Source organism: Labeo rohita, unplaced genomic scaffold (genome assembly GCF_022985175.1).
Source record: "Labeo rohita strain BAU-BD-2019 unplaced genomic scaffold, IGBB_LRoh.1.0 scaffold_1692, whole genome shotgun sequence".
NCBI classification, from domain to species: Eukaryota; Metazoa; Chordata; class Actinopteri; order Cypriniformes; family Cyprinidae; genus Labeo; species Labeo rohita.
The window spans coordinates 1-13,205 of NW_026127882.1; the positions used below are offsets into that span (position 1 = coordinate 1).

Genomic DNA, 13,205 nt, shown 5'->3' on the forward strand with positions numbered 1-13,205 from the left:
TTCATATGCCTGTAACTCAAGAAGTATTTAAGGATCTCAATATTTTTATAAACTTTTTTTTAAATATTTATTTTGGCCATATGTTTCATTTGGTTTGGTCCTATGTAACATTCCTCTTTAAATATGTATCAACTGTACAAAAATGAGTAAAATGAATCAATTTACAAATAGAGACACATTGTGATCCCCATATTGTGGGGATTGAAATTGATATAGTTTCAACAGTTTATCTTCTTCAGACATTCCTCTTTAAAATACAAAAATGTATTATCAGCTATTAAAAAAGTGACCCACATTTGGTTTTTGAACACTGAAAATGTATTTCATATCTCTGTATCTCAAGAACTGAACCTTTAAAATGAGAATATTAAAAGAAATTTTTCCTAAGAACCATTAACCACCTAAAAGGTTATTTAGTTATCTTTAATACTTGTTGAGATACAGGAGTGCATTAACATCATCACTATATATGTTCATGAAATTTGTACTGGATTTGTTTCAGTGTTGTGTAGGTGATCACTGTGATTGACACGACCAATCAAATCTTTAGAATCTGTGGTGGGCGGGGTTTGTGTTTTAACTGGGTTAAAAGGTGAGGAATATTCACATCATCCTACATTACAGGTAGGTGCAGCAGCTGAAATCTGTGCCATACTATGGTAAAGATGGAGTTTGTTAAAGAGGAGATTGAAGACATGAGTGATCCAGAACCATCCAGAATAAAACATGAAGATACTGAGGAACAAACAGGTTGGTGTACATTCTTGATTCTTTATTGTTGACTGCTGAGAAACATTAAAGCTGCTGATGTTGTAACTATGAAATAATGAGGAATTGGAATGATAAATGATCATATCCACATTTTAATTTTATTAAAAATGACAAACTTACATTTTACTGATGATTAGATACTCAATATATATGTGATACTTTTGGTTTCTGATATTAAAACAGGTTCACTGATTTTAACATCATTTGTTTATTTTAGACTGGATAGAAGTAAAACAGCAAAGACATGAGGTGAATAAAGTGGAGGAGGAACACTGTAAAATCAAAACCTCAAGAAAAAAAGCCAAACAGCTGCACACCTGCACACAGTGTGGAAAGAGTTTCAAAGACAAAGGATACCTTAAAAGACACATGAGAATCCACACTGGAGAGAAACCGTACACATGCCCTCAGTGTGGAAAGAGTTTTAGTGATGCATCAAGTCTCCGTTATCATCTGCTCGTTCACTCTGGAGAAAAGCCATTTAGCTGTGATCAGTGTGGTAAAAAGTTTATTTCATCATCAAATCTAAAAAGACACCTGACAGTTCATTCAGATGAGAAGCCTCATGTGTGTTCTTACTGTGGAAAGAGTTTTTCAAGGCTGGACAGTTGTAAACTGCACCAGAAAATACATAATGAAGTGAGAGATCATGTGTGTTGTGAGTGTGGGAAGAGCTTTACTACAGCTTACTGTCTGAAACGGCACCAAAGAATTCACACTGGAGAAAAACCTTACAAGTGCTCATATTGTGACAAGAGTTTCACTCAGTCTGGAAACCTGAAATCACACATGAGCGAGTTCATACTGGAGAGAAGCCGTACCACTGTACTCAGTGTGGAAAGAGTTTCACTGCTGTCATCAACTCTAGTGATTCATATTAAAAAGCATTGTTCTGTGTCAGAGTGAGCAAATGTTTTGTACAGATTCAATAAATATTGTGCAATTCAGATAAACTATAAATGAGATTAGCTCAAATAAACAAGTTTTGCTGTGAAATGCCATAAGATTTGTGATGATTTTGGTTTTGTTGGAGAACAGCACAAGTATTTAGTCACTTTAGTCTTACATTATTGTTTTTCATTCTTTTATTGATACCTACCCATTAAAACACCCAAATTAAACTGGAAAAATACGAAACAAGATATTTATTTAATAAATGCAATGTTATTTTCTATAGACAGTGTAAAATGCAAATAAAATAATGATGAAACTATAAATAAAATTTCTGATGCTATAAGATTTGTGATTTTTTATTGATGTTAGTCCATTAAAATAATTAGTTTTTTAGTAATAAATTTTATTTGTGATGATCCTGTAGTTTGTCTCAGTCTGTTGACACAATGAAATGTGCTTAATGTGCCAATTTACAGAAGATCTCAGACATCATCATAATGAATGAACTAAAAACAGGAAACTATTGGCTTTTCAGCAGCTCATTTGATGATAGTCTTGTTGTCAAGAGAGACACATGTACAGTATAAAGATATTATGTGTATGGAAAATCCAAATAAAACATGAAATCACAGGGATGTGTGTTTGTTACCAGGAGTTTCCAGCAGGTGTCAGTAATACACTAAAGCGTTTTCGAGTTTGCCACACAAATACAAAAGAACAAAAACACAACTAGCGGAGAGTCCAGTGCTGAAATCTGACACATTTTGATAGACTAAATACTGAGTTTATTAAAGAGGAGATTGAAGACATGAGTGATCCAGAACCATTCTGAATAAAACATGAAGATACTGAAGAACAAACAGGTTGGTGTCCATTCTTGACTCTTGATTATTGACTTTTTTGTAGCTGTGAAATAATATCAGTGTATGGATGATAAATGATACAGAAATGCATTTAAATGATCATGACCCGGTACAGCAGTAACAAGTGAATGACAGAACTAATCTTTGACACATCAAATATCTGATACACAGACTGATACCTGATCTCTGTTGTTTTCTGCTGTTAAATCAGGATTCACATTCAGTTTTTTTATTTATCCACATTGAAATTATTGTAACTACTTAATATGTTTAGTAAAAGTTGCAAAAGTCTATCAATCAATCCAGTTAGGAACTTTATTGGCACAACAAATGTTTGTGCATTTATATTATAAAAGTAATTGCACTGTTTTTGCATGCAATTAAAATGAGCATAACATGAAAAACAAAAAGGTGCAACAAGACAATTTCACCTCATTCATTATGATGATGTCTGAGATCTTCTGTAAATTGACACATTAAGCACATTTCATTGTGTGTCAACAGACTGAGACAAACTACAGGATCAACACTTATGAGATAATCGCCCCCTTTTTTTTGGTATTTAATTATCTAATTTTTCATTTGGTTTAAAAAAAAAAACCAATGGCTGTTTCACACTGAAAGACTAGACATTCACATGATTGTGCATCAAGGGAGTTTTTGATCATTTGTTAGGTTGAAACAAGGTTCATCATTTTATAAAACTTCTTGTTTTTGTCTACGCTTGTATTAATTGAATTGTAAAGTTGCCTGAATCAGAGTTTTTATGGTCTTGTACAGCATGTTACCATATTCACTGATGTTGTCAAACTAGCTAATACCATTTGATAACAACAGAATTTTTTAAATAGTTCCACAGTTTTTAGAAGAATTTAAAGAGTAGGCATATTGTTGTTTAAAAATGGCAGACAGATTGAATGAAAATAGTTTTTGTGTAAAAGATTAAAAACACGCATCCGACAGCGGAATTATCAATCTTTCTGTAAAAATAAAACAACAATGCTGCCATCTTTTTAAAGTTATTTTTCAACCTGTGATTTGGCTCTGAATCCCAGATGAAATAGTAATTTTGACTCTCCTCTACAAAATAGTGTATTACTCAGTAAGTACTGGATTTTTTTCAGTGTTGTGTAGGTGATCACTGTGATTGACACGACCAATGAAATCTTTAGAATCTGTGGTGGGCGGGGTTTGTGCTTTAACAGGGTTACAAAGGTGAGGAATATTCACATCATCCTACATTACAGGTACAGAAGTTAAAGAGGAGATTGAAGACATGAGTGATCCAGAACCATCCAGAATAAAACATGAAGATACTGAGGAACAAACAGGTTGGTGTTCATTCATGATTCTTTATTGTTGACTGCTGAGAAACATTAAAGATTCAGTCAAAAAGATTTAGTGGCTGTGAAATAATGAGCAATAGTAATGATAAATTATCATCTAAATGATTCACATTTTAATTTTATTAACAAGCAATGACAGAACTAACCTTTGGCACATCAAAGATCTGATACTTGATACTCACAGATTAATTTTTGACCTCAATTGGTTTGTGCTATTAAATCAGGTTCACTGATTTTAACCACATCATTTGTTTATTTCAGACTGGATTGAAGTAAAACAGCAAAGACATGAGGTGAATGAAGTGGAGGAGGAACACTATAAAATCAAAACTTCAAGAAAAAAAGCACAACAGCTGCACATCTGCACACAATGTGGAAAGAGTTTCAGACAGAAAGGAGACCTTAAAAGCCACACGAGAATCCACACTGGAGAGAAACCGTACACATGCCCTCAGTGTGAAAAGAGTTTTGCTGATGCAGCAAATTTCCGTAAACATCTGCTCTGTCACTCTGGTGAAAAGCCATTTAGCTGTGATCACTGTGGTAAAAAGTTTATTTCACCATCACATCTAAAAACACACCTGACAGCTCATTTAGATGAGAGGCCTTATGTGTGTTCTTATTGTGGAAAGAGTTTTTCATGGCTGGCCAGTTATAAACAGCACCAGAAAATACATAATCAAGTCAAAGATCATGTGTGTTGTGAATGTGGGAAGAGCTTTACTAGAGCTGCCAATCTGAAACAGCACCAAAAAATTCACACTGGAGAAAAACCTTACAAGTGCTCATATTGTGACAAGAGTTTCACGGAGTCTGGAAACCTCAAAGCACATGAGCGACTTCATACTGGAGAGAAGCCGTACCACTGTACTCAGTGTGGAAAGAGTTTCAAAGATGCATCAGGTCTCAGTTATCATCTACACGTTCCTTCTGGAGACAAGCCATTTATCTGTGATCAGTGTGGGAAAAAGTTTATTTCATCATTATGTCTAAAAAGTCACCTGACACTTCATTCAGATAAGAAGCCTCATCTGTGTTCTTATTGTGGGAAAAGTTTTTCCAGCCTGCGCAGTTGTAAAAACCACCAGAGAACACACAAGAAAAACCTTACAATTTGAAAAGGCATGAGCGAGTTCATACTGAAGAGAAGCCATATCACTGTGAAAAGAGTTTTACTCGGTCATCAGCTCTAGTGACTCATATTGAAAAGCATTGTTCTTCATTGATTCTTCATTTTTGATTGTTTTTGTAGCTGTGAAATAATATCGATCAGTATATGGATGATAAATGATACAGAAATGCATTTGAATGATCATGACCTGGTACAGCAGTAACAAGTGAATGACAGAACTATCACTTGGACCATCAAATATCTGATCTCTGTTGTTTTCCAACCACAAATTGTGTTTTACTACACTGTCCATAATTTAACAATGGTAGGCTATTTGTAGTAAAAGTGTTGTTATACAAATAAAATGGTAAATAGTAAAACCATGGTTAATTTTTCGTAAGGGTGCTTATCAGTCAAACTCATTTAAAACTGTACATTCATCATGGTATGATAATATGATCAGTAAAAGAAAAATACTGTTCATAAGAATTCGTCAGGTTAGTGGGGAAATATATTTATTTATTATTCAGAATGCACATACCGAAAAGAAATATATTTATAGTAACCTTTCAGCAGGTTGAATATGATTCATGTTAACGCAGAGAATATGATTGTTTTTTTAAAGAAATGCCAGCCTTAAAATGTAGTAATAATCTGCGTTCTCATGAGAAACTGTCTGTATGTAGGTGCGCTGAACGCTAACCGGAAACTCCCGAGACATAACAAGTAGAACGCGGAAGTAGTTGTGCAAGTAGTCCGTTCAGCTGCTAAATTCAAATTTGAGTTCGCTAAAGAATCTGTTTTACATCTGTTTTGTCATTGCCCATTCTCCAAGTCTGTTTGGTCAAGAGTTACCATATTAATATCTTTTTGTTGTAACAAAATGATAGAAATGACAGAGCCTATAATTTTTTTGTCTGACTTTCATTCTAAAGGCAGTAATCTTGTCCATACTGTATTATTGCTTTGTCTTCTGGGTAAATTTCACCTTCATAAAGCCAGAACTATTCATTGTAAACCTAACTTTAGATTGTTTTCATCTGATTTAGTGTTTCTTTGCCTCTTTTAACAATGTGCCCAAACCATTGAACTCAAAGGCTTCTAAAACTTTTAAAATCCTTGAGTCAGTTGTACAACATCTTTGAGTTTTTTTTTTGTTTGTTTGTTTGTTTTTTTGCTGTCTGTATGCCCCATGTTACATCTTCATTATTGTAATATTTGAATTTGCAATAAAAAAAAAAAGACAGGCACGTTTCTACCGTGCTGCGCATTGTAAATAATCACACATGATTCTGTTGAGCTTTTCAATGCAATGACCAATCAGAGGTGTTCAGATGAGTCATTTTGGTCACTAGCTCATTGACTGAATTCTCTGGCAAATTCTCTCACCAGAAACATCAAAGTGCAGATGTGTGTACAAATGTAAGTAATATATGCATTTCACACTGTAAACAGCTTCGGTGATTATGAGTTTTTGAGAGTGCTTAAAGGAGAAGTCCACTTCCAAAACAAAGATTCATATATAATGTACTCATCTCCTTGTCATCCAAGATGTTCATGTCTTTCTTTGAAATTATGTTTTTTGAATAAAACATTTCTGCATTTTTCTTCATATAATGGACTGATATGGTGCCCAGAGTTTAAACTTCTAATACAATTTAAATACTTTTTAATCTCAAACGCTCGTCTTGCTCTCCTTGAACTGTGTATTCTGGCTCAAGACAGTTAGGGCATGTCAAAAAACTCCAATCGTATTTTCTCCCTCAACTTCAAAAAATCACTTAAAAATCATCCTACATTGCTGCAGAAGTACTGACCCTGTCTTTGCAAAGTAAACATGCAAAGAAGATCAAACACCTTTAACAAAAAAGGTAAAACAGCGATATATAGAGAAATTTTGAAGTTTCATTCAGTCTTGTAACCTTAAATTACATGAGCGACTTCATACTGGAGAAAAACCTTACAAGTGCTCATATTGTGACAAGTGTTTCATTCAGTCTGGAAGCCTGAAAAAGCATGAGCGACTTCATACTGGAGAGAAGTCATACCACTGTACTCAGTGTGGAAAGAGTTTCATAGATACAGCGGGTTTCAGTTATCATCAGCACATTCACTCTGGAGAAAAGCCATTTAGCTGTGATCAGTGTGGTAAAAAGTTTATTTCATCATCACATTTAAAAAATAATGAAAGTTCATTCAGATGAGAAGCCGCATATGTGTTGTTATTGTGGGCAAAGTTTTTCAAGCCTGCGCAGTTGTAAAAAGCACCAGAAAACACATAATAAAGTGAAAGATCATCTGTGTTGTGAGTGTGGGAAGAGCTTCACCACAGCTGTATATCTGAAACTGCATCACAGGATTCACACTGGAGATAAACCTTAAGTGCTCATATTGTAACAAGAGTTTCACTATGTCTGGGAACCTGAAACTTCATGAGTGAACTCATAATAAAAAGCATTGTTCTGAGTGAGCAAAACTTTTCTATGCAACATGCCCTATCCTTTAAACCTCAAATAAAAAAGAGAGAATAGGAACTCTTCTCATCTGCTGTGTCATTTATTTTTTTCACACACATGCATCTGCTTATCTCTCGTCTTTTAGTTTTAAAACAGACCGATTCACGGCACAGTGCGAGTTTGCAAGCGTTATTACGGCGTAAACTGATTCACCCCTGGTGAAAAAACCAGCATATGCTGGTAGGTATGTTTTGATGCTGGTTTAAGCTGGTCCTTTGCTGGTTTTTGCTGGTCATGTTGCTGGTCAAGGACCAGCATAAACCAGCATCAAAACCTACCTAACCACCATCCCAGCATCAAAACATACCTACCAGCATATGCTTTTTTTTTTTTCACCAGGGACATGTTACATGGTCTCAAAATTAAAGATTAAATGCCAGCAGGGGCTACTGATACCTCATTTGGGAGAAAAATAAATAGTTGCTGTGTCTTTAGGTCTAATCCAGGTCTCAGTCAAGCATAAAATACTGGAATACAGTCAGCTTAATTGACTGCTGACTGACAATGTTTATTATTATTTATGATGGACATGCCTCATGTTGTTAAATGTTTCCCTGTCTTGTAATGTACAGGTTGCAGAAGAAGAAAAAAGACTTTTTTAAAAGTGTAATATTTTCACCAGATAACATATATTTCCTGTTTTTTATATGAGAGTGTACACTGTAAAAAACAAATTGTTGAGTCAACTTAAAATAATTTGTAACCTGGCTGCCTTAAAATTTTAAATTCAGTCAACTCAAAAGAAGTTTATTCAACTTGAAATGTTAAATTATACTAAGTGACAACTTAGATATTTGAGTTGAACCAATTTAAAATTTTAAGGCAGCTGGGTTACTTACCCATCTGTTAAGTTTAGCAAACACAAATATCTAAGTTGTTACTTAGTACAACTTAACATTTCAAGTTGACTGAACTTATTTTAGTTGACTGAACTTAAAATTTTAAGGCAGCAGGGTAACAAATTATTTTAAGCTGACTCAACAAATTGTGTTTTTTATTATTTACAGTGTAGAGATGTTCCCAGTTTGCAGAGTTTGACTTTATTCAGCTTTTCATAGCTCAACAGTTTTTAGATCATTAGGAAAAATTCCAGATGTAGCAGCTGAAATCTGACACATACTATGGTAATTAATGAGTTTATTACAAAGGAGATTGATGCCATGAGTGATCCAGAATCATCCAGAATAAAACATGAAGATGCATTTTTATTATCATAAGTAATAGCATTTATCTGCAATACAAATAGTGCAAACAACAATGAAAAACAAAACCGTTTAAATAACAGCACCATCATATTTAACCGAGCTGCTGAAAAGCCAATAGTTCTCTGTTTTCACCTCATTCATTATAATGATGTCCGATATCTTTTTTATTTTCAGGTGACGTCACGGAAAATGCGTTCTACGTAACTTCCGCCCAAATGTGTTAAACCCTGTATGGCGCGATAGTGGGTGTACGATTGGAATTTCACGTCTTTTATTGTGGCCTTTTCCCTTTTCATGTGTCTGATAATACCAGGGTATGTTGCTTGATTTATTATGTGTTATAAGCAGAATATGGTTTGTCCTTGTTCTTAAATTACAGTGGTTAAATTACTTTATAAAGACGGCAATATCATTATTTTATTTTTACTCACATATTGGTAGGTCTATTAAAATCAGCTGAATTTAGCAAGGCTTGTTGCCAATGGTGATGCTTCAAAAATGAGGAAGTAAAATAACTTTTTGTATTTTGTTTTCCTAAAGTTCGCATGCCTGTAATTCAAGAAGTATTTAAGGATCATTTTATAAACTGTTTTTTTAAAAAAAAAATATATATATATATATATATATATATATATATATATATATTTCTTTTGGTATCTTCATTTTTAAGACCATATGTGGTTAATTTGGTTTGAAAGAAAAAAAAAACATTTCTCTTTAAATAAGTATTGAAAACATCACATCATCCTACATTACAGGTACAAACTCCAGGTGCAGCAGCTGAAATCTGTGACATACTATGGTAAAGATGGAGTTTGTTAAAGAGGAGATTGAAGACATGAGTTATCCAGAACCATCCAGAATAAAATATAAAGATGCTGAGCAGCAAACAGGTTGGTGTCCATTCTTGATTCTTCATTGTTGACTGCTGAGAAATGTTAAAGCTGCTGTTAAAAAGATTTAGTGGCTGTGAAATAATGAGCAATAGATGAATTATAAACGGTAATCTAAATGAACATATCCACATTTTAATTTTATTAACAAGAAATTACAGAACTAACATTTGGTACATCAAAGATATACTTGATACTTAATATGTGACGTCTGATATTAAAACAGGTTCACTGATTTTAACATCATTATTTGTTTATTTCAGACTGGATTGAAGCAAAACAGCAAAGATATGAGGTGAATGAAGTGGAGGAGGAACACTGTAAAATCAAAACTTCAAGAAATACAGCCAAACATCTGCACACCTGCACACAGTGTGGAAAAAGTTTCAGAAAAAAAGGACACCTTAAAAGCCACATGAGAATCCACACTGGAGAGAAACCGTACACATGCCCTCAATGTGGAAAGAGTTTTGCTGATGCAGCAAATTTCCGTAAACATCTGCTCTGTCACTCTGGAGAAAAGCCATTTAAGTGTGATCAGTGTGGTAAAAAGTTTATTTCACCATCACATCTAAAAGCACACCTGACAGCTCATTTAGATGAGAAGCCTCATGTTTGTTCTTTCTGTGGAAAGAGTTTTTCGTGGCTGGCCAGTTATAAACAGCACCAGAAAATACATAATCAAGTCAAAGATCATGTATGTTGTGAGTGTGGGAAGAGCTTTACTAGAGCTTGCAATTTGAAACGGCACCAAATGTTTCATAGTGGAGAAAAACCATACAAGTGCTCATACTGTGACAAGAGTTTCATTGAGGCTGGAAACCTGAAAAAGCATGAGCGAGTTCATACTGGAGAGAAGCCGTACCACTGTACTCAGTGTGGAAAGAGATTCAAAGATACAGCGGGTTTCAGTTATCATCAGCACATTCACTCTGGAGAAAAGCCATTTAGCTGTGATCAGTGTGGTAAAAAGTTTATTTCATCATCACATTTAAAAAACCATGTGAAAGTTCATTCAGATGAGAAGCCTCATGCATGTTCTTATTGTGGGGAAAGTTTTTCAAGCCTGCGCAGTTGTAAAAAGCACCAGAAAACACATGATGTTGTGAAAGATAATGTATGTTGTGAGTGTGGGAAGAGCTTCACTACAGCTGTATATCTGAAAGAGCACCAAAGGCTTCATACTGGAGAAAAACCTTACAAGTGCTCATATTGTGACAAGAGTTTCATTCAGTCTTGTCACCTTAAGTCACACGAGCGAGTTCATACTGGAGAAAAACCTTACGTGTGCTCATATTGTGACAAGAGTTTCACTGAGTCTGGAAACCTAAAATCACATGAGCGAGTTCATACTGGAGAGAAGCCGTACCACTGTACTCAGTGTGGAAAGAGTTTCACTCGGCCAGCAACTCTCGTGACTCATATTAAAAAGCATTGTTCTGTGTCAGAGTGAGCAAATGTTTGCTATGTAACATGCCTCATCCTTTGGAGCTCAAATAAACAGAGAATAGGAACTCTTCTCATTCGCTGTGTCATTTATGTTTTTAACACCCTATGATATTTATCTCTCAGCATGAGAAAACTAATGTCTTTTAGTTAAAACAGACCGATTCCCCGGCACAGTGCGAGTATGCAAGCGTCATTACAGTGTAAACTGGTTCACATGTTATACATGGTCTCAAAATTAAGATGAAAGAGACAACATAACACCAGCAGGGGTCACTCATACATCATTTGGGAGAAAAATAAATTGTTGGAAAGAGCTGCGGGAGTTGCTGTGTTTTTAGGTCTAATCCAGGTCTCAGTCAAGCATAAAATACTGGAATACAGTCATCTTAATTGACTGCTGACTGACAATATGTTTATTATTATTTATGATGGACATGCCTTATGTTGTTAAATGTTTCCTGTCTTGTAGTGTACAGTTTGCAGAAGATACCAGATAACGTATATTTCCTGTTTTCGTATGAGAGTGTAGAGATGTTCCCAGTTTGCAGAGTTTTACTTTATTCAGCTTTTCATTGCTCAACAGTTTTTAGATCATTAGAAGAAACTCCAGATGTGGCAGCTGAAATATGACACATACTATGGTAAATATTGAGTTTATTACAAAGGAGATTGATGACATGAGTGATCCAGAACCACCCAGAATCAATCATGGAGATATTGCATTTTTATTATAAAAGTAATTGCAACGTTTCTGTAATAAAAATAGTTCAAAACAACAAAGAAAAACAAACCTGTTTAAATGACAATTCGTAAGACAATAGTCTGATTAAGTAACCGCACCATCACATTTAACTAAGCTGCTGAAAAGCCAATAGTTCCCTGTTTTCACCTCATTCATTATGATGATTTCTATGATCTTCTGTAAATTGGCACATTAAGCATAATATATAATCACCTATTGATGTGTCTTTTTATTTTTTTTACTATTAAAGACTACAGAAACCATACCTACACTCTTCACGTTTTTGACATTGATATAGACAAAAATAGCATTTTGATTCAGACTGTTATTTTTGTTCAAACCAGTTATATGTAGTAGGTTTTTTAAATTAATAATAAACTTCAATAAACACAGTCAAATAATAATACACATGAAAACACAAAAACACATACAAAAATATATAAAATACTAAATATGTATACAAAATACACATACAGCCAGGGGGTGGGCTGTAAATATTGTAAATATTTTAAAAGATTAACAATGGAGACCCACATTTGGTTTTTTAACACTGAAAATGTATTTCATATCTCTTTATCTCAAGAATTGAAACAACTATGGCCTTTAAAATGAGTATATTAAAATAAATGTTTGCTAAGAACCATTAACCACCTAAAAGGTTATTTATTTATATTTAATACTTGTTGAGATACAGGAGTGCATTAACATCATCACTACGTTCATGGATTTGTACTGGATTTGTTTCAGTGTTGTGTAGGTGATCACTGTGATTGACACGACCAATCAAATCTTTAGAATCTGTGGTGGGCGGGGTTTGTGCTTTAACTGGGTTAAAAAAACTCCAGGTGCAGCAGCTGAAATCTGTGCCATACTACGGTAAAGATGGAGTTTGTTAAAGAGGAGATTGTCGACATGAGTTATCCAGAATTGTCCAGAATAAAACATGAAGATACTGAGGAACAAACAGGTTGGTGTTCACTCTTTTTCATTGCTGAGAAATGTTAAAGCTGCTGTTAAAAAAATGTAGTGGCTGTAAAATAATGAGCAATACATGACTGATCATCTAAATGATCATATCCATATTTTAATTTTATTAACAAGAAATGACAGAACTAACCTTTTTACATCAAAGATCTACTTGATATATAATATGTGAGGACTTTTGGTTTCTGATATTAAAACAGGTTCACTGATTTTAACATCATTTGTTTATTTTAGACTGGGTGGAAGTGAAACAGCAAAGACATGAGGTGAATGAAGTGGAGGAGGAACACTATAAAAATTCAATAAAAAAGTGAAATGGCTGCACACCTGCACACAGTGTGGAAAGAGTTTCAGAGACAAAGGACGCCTTAAAATCCACATGAGAACCCACACTGGAGAGAAACCGTACACATGCCTTCAATGTGGAAAGT

At 34.4% G+C, this 13,205-nt stretch overlaps 1 pseudogene; it reads left to right on the plus strand.

Moving 5' to 3' along the window:
- Positions 1 to 632: 632 nt before the first annotated feature.
- Positions 633 to 11,144, plus strand: LOC127158768 (zinc finger protein 271-like; annotated as a pseudogene).
- Positions 11,145 to 13,205: the final 2,061 nt, after the last annotated feature.